We start from the raw sequence: 9,736 nt of genomic DNA on the forward strand, positions 1-9,736 counted from the left end.
GCAGCTTCATAATATAACCTTAAGTCCGGCAGGGCAAACCCCCCTCTTTCCTTTGCATCAGTTAGTATTTTAAATTTTATTCTGGGCTTTTTGCCCTGCCAGTCCTTTGGTCAGGTCTAGATCAGTGCACAACTATTTGTGGGTGAGGTGGTTGATTATCAACTGATCCATCACAAGTAAGTTCCTGAGCATTCCCTGAGTCATTATCTTATGATAACTGAATGGTAAAGACATAACCTTCTGTATGATGAACCTTCTGTTCAAACAGTCTAGGTTGAAAATGCTGTCTAATTGCGTGTCTAGACCCCATAACCACTCCCTCACTGAAATGAAACACACAGGATACCAATATTAGGTTAATGTTATTGGGCAAGTTTTGGCCACAGCTTTATTGATTACATAATGTGAGCGGTATTGGCTTAGGCATTGAATGGACCTGACTATATCTGACTCCTGCCCGTGGCTGGTAAGGGTAAACCACCAGAAGGGGGAGCCCCGTCAATGCAGACCAACTCGAGCTCCGCCAGGTGTTCCCGTTGGGGTCGTGTCATGGCCCTAGCCCGGGCTTTGGACAAGATCCACACACCCGTATTCCTTTAACAGAATACCCTTAAGCTTGGAGGGGCAGGTGATGGCCACACCTCCCCTCACCCATCATAAGATCAACCAGTGCCTAACCGCTAAACCTTACAAAGTTGTGATGATTGCTACGAGGTAGGCGAAAACCAAATGGCCCATGCCAATTTGCCAAGTGGAAAAATTCCTACCAGGCCCCTCAACGGCGACCAACCGAGGTCCGTAGCAACGCCAAATTCGAAACCTGAAAATAGGGAAGGAGGGCGGGAGATTGAGGAAGTGAGCCAAGAGGAAGCTCTCCGGCTCACGCCTCAGTTTAAATGGGGCCCAGCCACACCTCCCCAGCCAGTGGATTGGCTGGCAGGCGAACGACATGGCTGGGACCTCCAGGGCACACAGGACTTTATCCCCCACCCCCGGAGGGGAGTGGGTGGCCACGTGGTCCACCGCAACTCCTCCCCACTGGGAAGTGGAGTGGATTTGCCGTGATGTGCTCCTTACCAGAGCTATGACGAGTGCTCCTGACTGCTAGATAGATCACTGATTAATACGCTCCGCGGTGGCTATCAAGATTAAACCTCAACAGAGGCTTCAAGGAACAAAACCAAGGCACAAAATGAACACTCAAGCTCTTCAAGATCCTATTAAGCGGAATTGCTTCCAAATAACTCTTAAGCACCATCTGCTTCTGGAATTTCCTAATAACGTCAGGGAACACTGGACCAAGCTAAAAACACCCATTATTGCAGCCTGTGAACTACTAAACCAAGAAACACCAGGACTGGTTTGATGAGAATGACAGTGAGATTGGATGCACAGTGGGGACATAGGTTTCCGGGTGGGAGTTGATCACAGTGAGGGTTTGCCAAATGTGCCTTCTTCTTAGCATGTTCCCCCTTTTGTCCTGAGTTCAAGCGTCTTCAAAGTCCGTGACACCTTTGGTAAAGGCTGTTCTCCAATTGGCGTGCTCGCAGGCTAGTGTTTCCCAGTTGTCAGGGTTTATACTACATTTTTTAAGATTTGCATTGAAAGAGCCTTTAAACCTCTTTTGTTGACCACCAGCATTACACTTTCCATTTTTAAGTTCAGAATAGAGTAGTTGCTTTGGAAGGCAATAATCAGGCATCTGAACAACATGGCCAGTCCAATGAAGTTGATGTTGAAGAATCACTGCTTTGACACTGGTGATCTTTGCTTCTTCCAATACACTGGCATCAGTTTGCCTGTGTTCCCAAGTGATGTGTAATTTTTTTTGGAGAAACCGTTGATGGAATCTTTCAAGAAGTTGGAGATCGTGTTTATAAGTGATCCATGTTTCGCAAGCATACAGTAAGGTTGGTGGTACAATAGCTTTGTAAACAAGCATTTTGGTTTCCCTGTGAATGTTCTGGTCTTCAAACACTCTGCACTTCAGATGGGAGAAAGCTCCACTCACAGATCTCAGATGATGCTGGATTTCGACGTCCATGTTGGCCCTTGTGGAAAGATAACTGTCCAGGTAGGAGATGTCATGTACATTTTCCAACGTTACACTGTTGAGTTGGATTTGTGGCACTGCAGAGGGGTTATTTTGTACTTGTTGGTACAGCACTTTGGGGGTTTTTTTGGATGTTGAGTGATAGGTCAAGTTTTTCATAAGTTTCTGTGAAGATATTTACGATGGTATGGAGGTCATCCTCTGAGCGTGTGCACACTACGCTGTCATCAGCATACTGAAGATCTATGACAGAATTACGGTAACCTTACTCTTTGCTTTCAGCCTGCTCAGATTAAAGAGCTTTCCATCTGTTCGATACGTCATTTCTACTCTAGTGGGGAGTTTCCCTTCAACAAAGTGTAGGATCATGGCAATGAAAATAATGAATAGAGTTGGGGTGATAACACTGCCTTGTTTAACACCTGATCCCCATGTGAATAGTTCATTTTGAGAGCCATTGTTATCTGCGATGGTTGCTGTCATATTATCATGGAGGATCCAAATGATGCTCACAAATTTATCTGGGCAGCCAATTTTCAGAAGGACAGTCCACAGGGCATTATGATTTACAGTGACAAAGCCTTATTGAATGCCATAACAAGGGGTTGGCATTGCTCTCTGCATTTTTCATGAAGCTGTTGAGCGGTGAAAATCATGTCCACTGTCCCCCAGAAGGTCTAAAACCATTTTGGAATTAGGAAGGGTCGCCTCAGATATTGTTAAGAGATGGTTTGCTAAGATTCTTACAAGAATTTTGCTGGTCGCAGCTAATAGAGAGATGCCTTGATAGTTTATGCAATCCATTCTGTCAACTTTAAAAACTGAAGTTAGCAGGGGTTGGGGGGTATGTATGCAAGTAGGTAGCCATGCCTAATGCACAAACTAGCCTGGCACCAGCCCTGGTGGAACCATACAGTACATCCTAAAGACACCACAATCTCCAGTGACCTTCTTTGCAAAGAAACCAAACCCCTGGGGGTGAGGGCAACAATATATCCGGCTGGCTGTATCGTGCTTCAGCCAAGGAAGATCAAAGTGATCCTTTGTGAATTAACATGGGGTCCCACTCTGGCTACAGGTGGGTTTGAATTAGGCGAGTAACTAGCGCTGGATTTAGGCTTGATGAGGCCCTAAGCTACTGAAGGTAATGAGGCCCTTTATATGTCCAGCTGTCCTTTGTCAACAACAAATTGTTGCCGTTTTTTGTGTTGAATATATGCTACATGGTAATTTATGGACCTAATAGTTATCTAAAGCCATTTGCACATAACAAATAGAAGCCTACACAACACAAAACACTGTTGCTGTATGTAAGTTTTATTTTATTTGTTTTTTTATCTTATATTTTGGAAATGTACAGTCATATCTCATGTTACATCTGCTTCATGTTAGGTTTTTTTAGGTTGCATTCCGCGGCGACCCAGAAGTACCAGAAAGGGTTACTTCCAGGTTTCGCTGCTCATGCATGTGCAGTAGCGCTAAATCGCGCTTCGCGCATGCGCACAAGAGCCAAATCGTGCCATGCCCATGCGCAGATATGGCACTTCAGGTTGCGGGCTTTACACGTTGCAAACAGGACTTCGGAACAGATCCCTTTCGCAACTGGAGGTACCACTGTACATCCATTTTTCTTCCCCTTTAATTTTTTGTGGGGCCCCCAAGAGAGTGGGGCCCTAAACTATAGCTTGTTTAGCTTATATGTAAATCCGGCACTGAGAGCAATCAACATTTAACAAACAATGGGGCGAGGAGGGGGCGGAGATAAAGAGCCAGAAAAGGAGAGAAACAAAATGCGAAAAAATTGTAGCATCATAATTGTTGGAGGAACCCTCAGGGTTCTCTACTCCAACCCCGACAACTAAACTAAACTAATAGGTAAAGGTAAAGGGACCCCTGACCATTAGGTCCAGTCGTGACCGACTCTGGGGTTGCGGCGTTCATCTCGCTTTATTGGCCAAGGGAGCCGGCGTACAGCTTCCGGGTCATGTGGCCAGTACGACTAAGCCGCTTCTGGCGAAACCAGAGCAGCACACGGAAACGCCGCTTACCTTCCCGCCGGAGTGGTACCTATTTATCTACTTGCACTTTGACGTGCTTTCGAACTGCTAGGTTAGCAGGAGCAGGGACTGGGCAACGAGAGCTCACCCCGTCGCAGGGATTCAAACCGCCGACCTTCCGATTGGCAAGTCCAAGCAGCATAGTGGTTTAAACCACAGCGCCACCTGCGTCCCCCTACTAAACTAATAGAGTACCAAAAAAACTAAACTAAACTAAAGGAGCACCAAAAAAAAAAAAAAAAGAGTACCAAAAAAAGCTCTTTCACTCTTAATAGCTGAGGGAATTCCAACAGGAACAGGTTTTCTCCTCGTCGCTGCTGACAAGCTGTGCCGGCCCCTTTTCAGGGATGTCCCGTCGACAGCGCGGGGCGGAGCGGGCAGGCGGCTATACTTAAACAGAGCCGGGCTGGCAGGCGAGGGAATTGGGCAGCGGTCGGCGCGATGGATGTCCCCGGGGAGAGCGAGAGCTGTCGGCGCGGCGTGTGGCGCGCTTCGCTCGCCGTGCGGTGCGCTCTGCTGCTGGCCGTGTGCGCCCTGGTTGCCTCGCTGGCGGCGCTCGCCACGGTCCTGGCGCGTCGGGCGCAGGAGCCGCCGCGGGCGCTGCAGGATCCGACGCCAGTGCCTTCTGGCTCTGAGAAATCGCAACATGGGAAGGTACCCTAAAGCTCATCTAGTCCAACCCCGCGCGAGGCGGCCAGCGCTAAAACAAGCCTTTCCCCATTTCTGCTGCTCCGACGCATCTAACGCCAGACTTCTCTTTTCTTTTTCAGAATTGTACTCGCCTCGTCTTTAAGATCAGCGAAGGTACAAGTAAGTATCCCTTCCCGGAACACGAGTGCTCACTTGGAGTCCAGAAAGAAGGCCTTGTGGGATCGGGGTCACACACTAGGACTGTAGAGAAGGTGGTTCAAAATGCAGGGGCCAGGGATCCCTTTGGAGCACATCGAATAACCCCTGTTTTAGAACAGCTACACTGGTTGCCAGTTTTGCTTCCAGGCCTGATTTAATGTGTTCACAGGAGTGTTTGAAGCCCTTGATTATTTGGGGCTCCAAACATCTGAAAGACTGCCTTCATTCCTACCAACCTTCTTAGCTATAAAGATCTGCAAAGGAGGCTCTGCAGTTCTCAGAAGTACAGAGAACGGCAGCCTGGGAGAGAGTTTTCTCTGTGGCAGCCCCTAGCACCTTCATCCAGGGCCGGATTTCGGTTTGATGAGGCCCTAAGCTACTGAAGATAATGGGGCCCTTTATATGTCCAGCTGTCCTTTGTCAACAACAAATTGTCGCTGTTTTTTGTGTTGAATATATGCTATATGGTCATTTATGGACCTAATTATCTAAAGTCATTTGCACATAACAAATCAGAGCCTACACAACACAAAACACTTGCTGTATGTAGGTTTTATTTTATTTGTTGTTTATCTTATATTTTGGAAGTGTGGATCCAATTTTTTCCCCTTTAAATTTTTTTGGGCCCCCAAAAGAGTAGGGCCCTAAGCTATAGCTTGTTTAGCTTATATGTAAATCCGGCATGGCCTTCATCGTACAGCGTTGAATGTGTACATTGTACAGCTCCATAAGGTATTTTGTGTTGAGGGAATTGCCTCTTCTGCTGAATTTATACTATTCTGGTTACTGCATTCATGTAACTTGCCCAGGAAGCTTTGTACAGGTGAAAGGTTGATAAAGAATCTTATAAATACAAGAAATAAGTCTTCTATGAGACTCCAAGGAAACTGGTGGGTGGGTCTGTTGGGTTCCTGCTGGGATGATGCAAAGGAACTGGTTGCTGTGGTGTGACAGATGTTCCCACTTGATTCCTCTCTTTTTACAGCACGCTTAAGGAACAGGCAACTGAACTGGTGGGATTGTAAAGTTGACGGAACAATATGTAGCTCAATATTTGAATACAATTCTTCAAGACTGGGAATTAAGTATGATGGCCTGTACACCATCTATGCCCAGATGAATATTTCACACCAGTTATCTAATGTTAAAGAGAAGGTGAATATCAGCCTCATCATCCATGGCCATCGTGATGGACACTCTTTCCGTATTCTGACCCTCCCGTTGAGTTACCCTGCTACAGCGCATACAAAGGAAACTGCAGTCACAGTTTTCATGGATATCTCATCTTATCAACTGAAAAAGAATGATAAACTTTCCGTGGAATTAAGGGCAAGTAACACAAACAACAGCTGGACCCTTAGTCCCAAGGGTAACTTTTTTGGTATCTCCCAGGTTCCTGCAGAGCCTATTTCAGAAGAAACTGGAATCAAATGCCGTTCTTTGGTGTGTGGAATGGAGAAGGGTACTCAAGAACTTTCAGACAATGCTTGAGACAATTCCTCTGGATCAAAAATGACAGCTGTAATTGTGTGCAGGCTCATGCAGATTACAGGGTCTGGAGAGAACCAGGACCAGAACTTCAGTGGGAAACTTGACATTCAAGACTGTTCCAAGTGCTGCTGTGAAATGCATGGATCTGTGTGGCAACTGAGACAATGTGTGGATAATTGGCACATGTCGTGCCCGTGTTTCACTGTGGGGGCAATCACTATGTGTGATTGGGAAGAAAAGGGGGCAAGCTTTGCTGCTAGCACTGGTTTTGGGAATCTGCTCCTGAGAATGGGGCTGGGCTTGCTGACCCTTGAAGATCCCTTCATTCTTATTAGATTTATATCTTAATCTACTGTACGAAGTAGGTAAAATCAAGTTGAATATGTGACAGATTTCAGTCAGGCAGCAATTCCGGAATAATATTATGCAACTCATGAGATCTACACCAGCAGATGTGTGCCTGTCTTTACCCCATCCTGATATTGCTTTCCAGAGTGACATGTCTTTAGCTGTGATTCCTTCATGGGGTGGGACTAGATGACCTTTGGGGCCCCTTCCAGCTCTACAGTTCTGTGATTCTTCTCATTTGGAGGTTGCAGCGGTCCTGGTTGCCTCTGGTGCTGGTCACTCAGTTTGTTGCATGCTGGCTTCCAGGAGATCCCAAACAAACCATTCCCTTTCCTTCTGCCTCAGACGGTATGGGTGGATCTCTGATAAGTTGCTCCTGAAAACACTATCAAAACCTTTATACATCCGTTTGTTTGTTTGTTTGTTTGTTTGTTTGTTTGATTGGGTGGCTGGCTCCACACCCTCTGCTTAGTCTATGCCCAGCTTCCAAAGAGATGCTGAGGTTCACGGAGACCCTTGCTGCAGTGGCATAGCGTGGGTTGTCAGCACCCGGGGCAAGGCAAGTAATTTGCGCCCCCTAACCCATGGATTTACGCCCCCTAACCCATGGATTTGCGCCCCCTAACCCTAACCCCCAGATGTTGCGCCCGGTGCGGCCGGCCCCCCTGCACCCCCCACGCTACGCCACTGCCTTGCTGTCTGCATGTTAATGACTGCGCTTTCTGTTCCCAGTCCATTTTGCCCATTCCTTCCCAGTTAGTGACTTAGATCTCTTCTTTGGTGAATTTTTGCATTCACCTGTGTTCTGGACAGTGAAAGCACTGAAAACAAAAGTACTAAAGGAGCACATTAGTGATTTGCTTTCTCTTCCATCCCACAAAACACCCTGAAAATATCCAGCACTAATTAATAGCCCAGATCCAGACTAGAAAATGGGGGGTGGGAAACATACCTAATTTATATTTTATTTATGTTTCTTGATGTTGCAACAGTGTATTTTATTGACATATTTAATCTTTGTATTTTATTTTGAATTGTATTTAATATATGGCAAAGTAGTTGCATACACCAGTGTCTTAAGCCTGCACACCTGTAAGAGTGTATCTGGATATACCTCTGCAGTCTTGAAGTCTTGCTTTCCTGCCTTTCTACTTGCCCAATACTCTTCTCTCCAAAGCATCTCTGCTTATCAGTCTCCAGAGGCCACAGGCAACTAGATGTTTCAGGTAAGCAAGTACACAGAATTCCTCTCAAGCAGCTGAGTGGGCTGACAGAGAAGAGACAGATCAGGCCAGCATCATGGTCTCTGTGCTAGGCCATGGGAGGAGGCAGGAGAGTAGATTTCTTCATGGCCGGCTTGAAAATGCAGGATACATGCATTTTAGCTGGCTAGTTTAGAAAGAAAAATCACAACTATTGTATGTGTGTTTTCAAGGCTGCTGTGGATAAACACCCACATCTCAGTTACATGAGTCAAATGTACTGCCAGTAGTAATTCTGAGAAAATCCTGTTATAATTTTTTTTTTTAGGAAACTCTGTTGAAGGGATATGATCTGTCTGTCTTGATCCTATATTAGGATCAAGGGTTGTAAAATGCACCAAGAATTTAGCATCTAGAGCGCCATAGGTTCTTCATTTCTCATTTTATCCTGTGAATTGCCCTGAGACCTGCAGGTATAGGGTGGTATACAAATTAAATAAATTAATACAATTAATAAATTCCTGCACTTAACAGTCAGAGCCTGGCTTACATGAGACTATTGAACGTTAACATTTCATTTCTGCTGAGGAATGTTTGATGTTGCTGCTGTATATTTTGTTTTTTTGTTTTCCTTGAGCTGGTTCAAGTGTTTTTATTTCTGGTAGGCTTTTTTTAGGGCCAATTGGGCAGCCTTTTCTTTTTAATAGGATTTTTTTTGCCTGTTTTAGTGCAATTTCTTTTTATTATTTAAAAAGAGGGCTATCTTTTTAATAGAGAAGTTAGCTGTGCATTTTGTAAATACATAAATAAATGGTGAAGTTAAGACCATTGCAAGGTGCTATTTTTAAAGCCCCTCATTTCTTTGAAACTGCATATCAAATAAACTCTGATTATTATTGTTATTGTTACCGTTCAAATGTATATTAAGGAACATAGAGAAAAAGTTTGTATTTTTAAATTTTATTTATCCCTTGGGTATTGAATAAATAAAAACTGGTTAATTTATCATTTTTGTCTTTTTCTTTACATCTTACATAGTTTTCTCAGTTTCATTGTTGTACCTATATATTTTCATTAATATGGCTAGCATTTCATTCAGTAAATGACCATTTTGTGACAATACCTTTTGGACCAATTGGTAACATTCAAAATTACAGGTCACAGGTTTCCTGTAAAAATTGCTAACACTAGATTTTGATCTAATGCTATTTCATAGCCACCCATTTCCCTTGGTATATCTAAAGTATTAATGCAAAATTTTCTTGTGCCTGAGCAATTCCAGAATATGGCCGCACAAGTATTCTGAAGACCACTGATTTCAAGAGTGCTTAACTGCTTCTGAAGTTCATATGGTATAAAATACAAAAGAAAAACACACAAAATGGAGCAGAGGGTGTATTCTTCTCTCTCCCCAGCATACGGTGGAACTTCGTGTTCCATCAGCCCCATGGTCAGCTTTGATGCAAGCCAGTTCAGCAACATCTGGAGGGCCACTGGTTCCCCATCTCTGCACTAGAGGGACTATTCATGCACACATGGGCACAGATGTGCACATTCAAAGGGATGTAAGGCTCAACAGAACTCTTCACCTTTCTAGGTGCAACAGGGGAGCGTATACACAAAATTTCACTGGTCCACTGCATGCTTCTTGAAGTTTCACCCACTTTATGTCTAACAAGGCAGCACCAATCTCTTGAGTTCTCACACATTACATGAGTTTTCCCCAAGTTGGGGAG

General features: G+C 44.7%; 1 long non-coding RNA gene across 1 annotated transcript; it reads left to right on the plus strand.

Annotated features, from left to right (window-relative positions):
* The first annotated feature begins 4,689 nt into the window (after window positions 1-4,689).
* On the plus strand, window positions 4,690-7,212 carry LOC308576503. The gene is made up of 3 exons (XR_014003273.1): window positions 4,690-4,764; window positions 4,881-4,920; window positions 5,945-7,212. It is a non-coding gene; the product is annotated as an uncharacterized lncRNA (long non-coding RNA).
* The last annotated feature ends 2,524 nt before the right edge of the window (window positions 7,213-9,736 follow it).

Source organism: Podarcis bocagei (assembly GCF_964188305.1).
Source record: "Podarcis bocagei genome assembly, chromosome: 17".
Classification (NCBI taxonomy): Eukaryota; Metazoa; Chordata; class Lepidosauria; order Squamata; family Lacertidae; genus Podarcis; species Podarcis bocagei.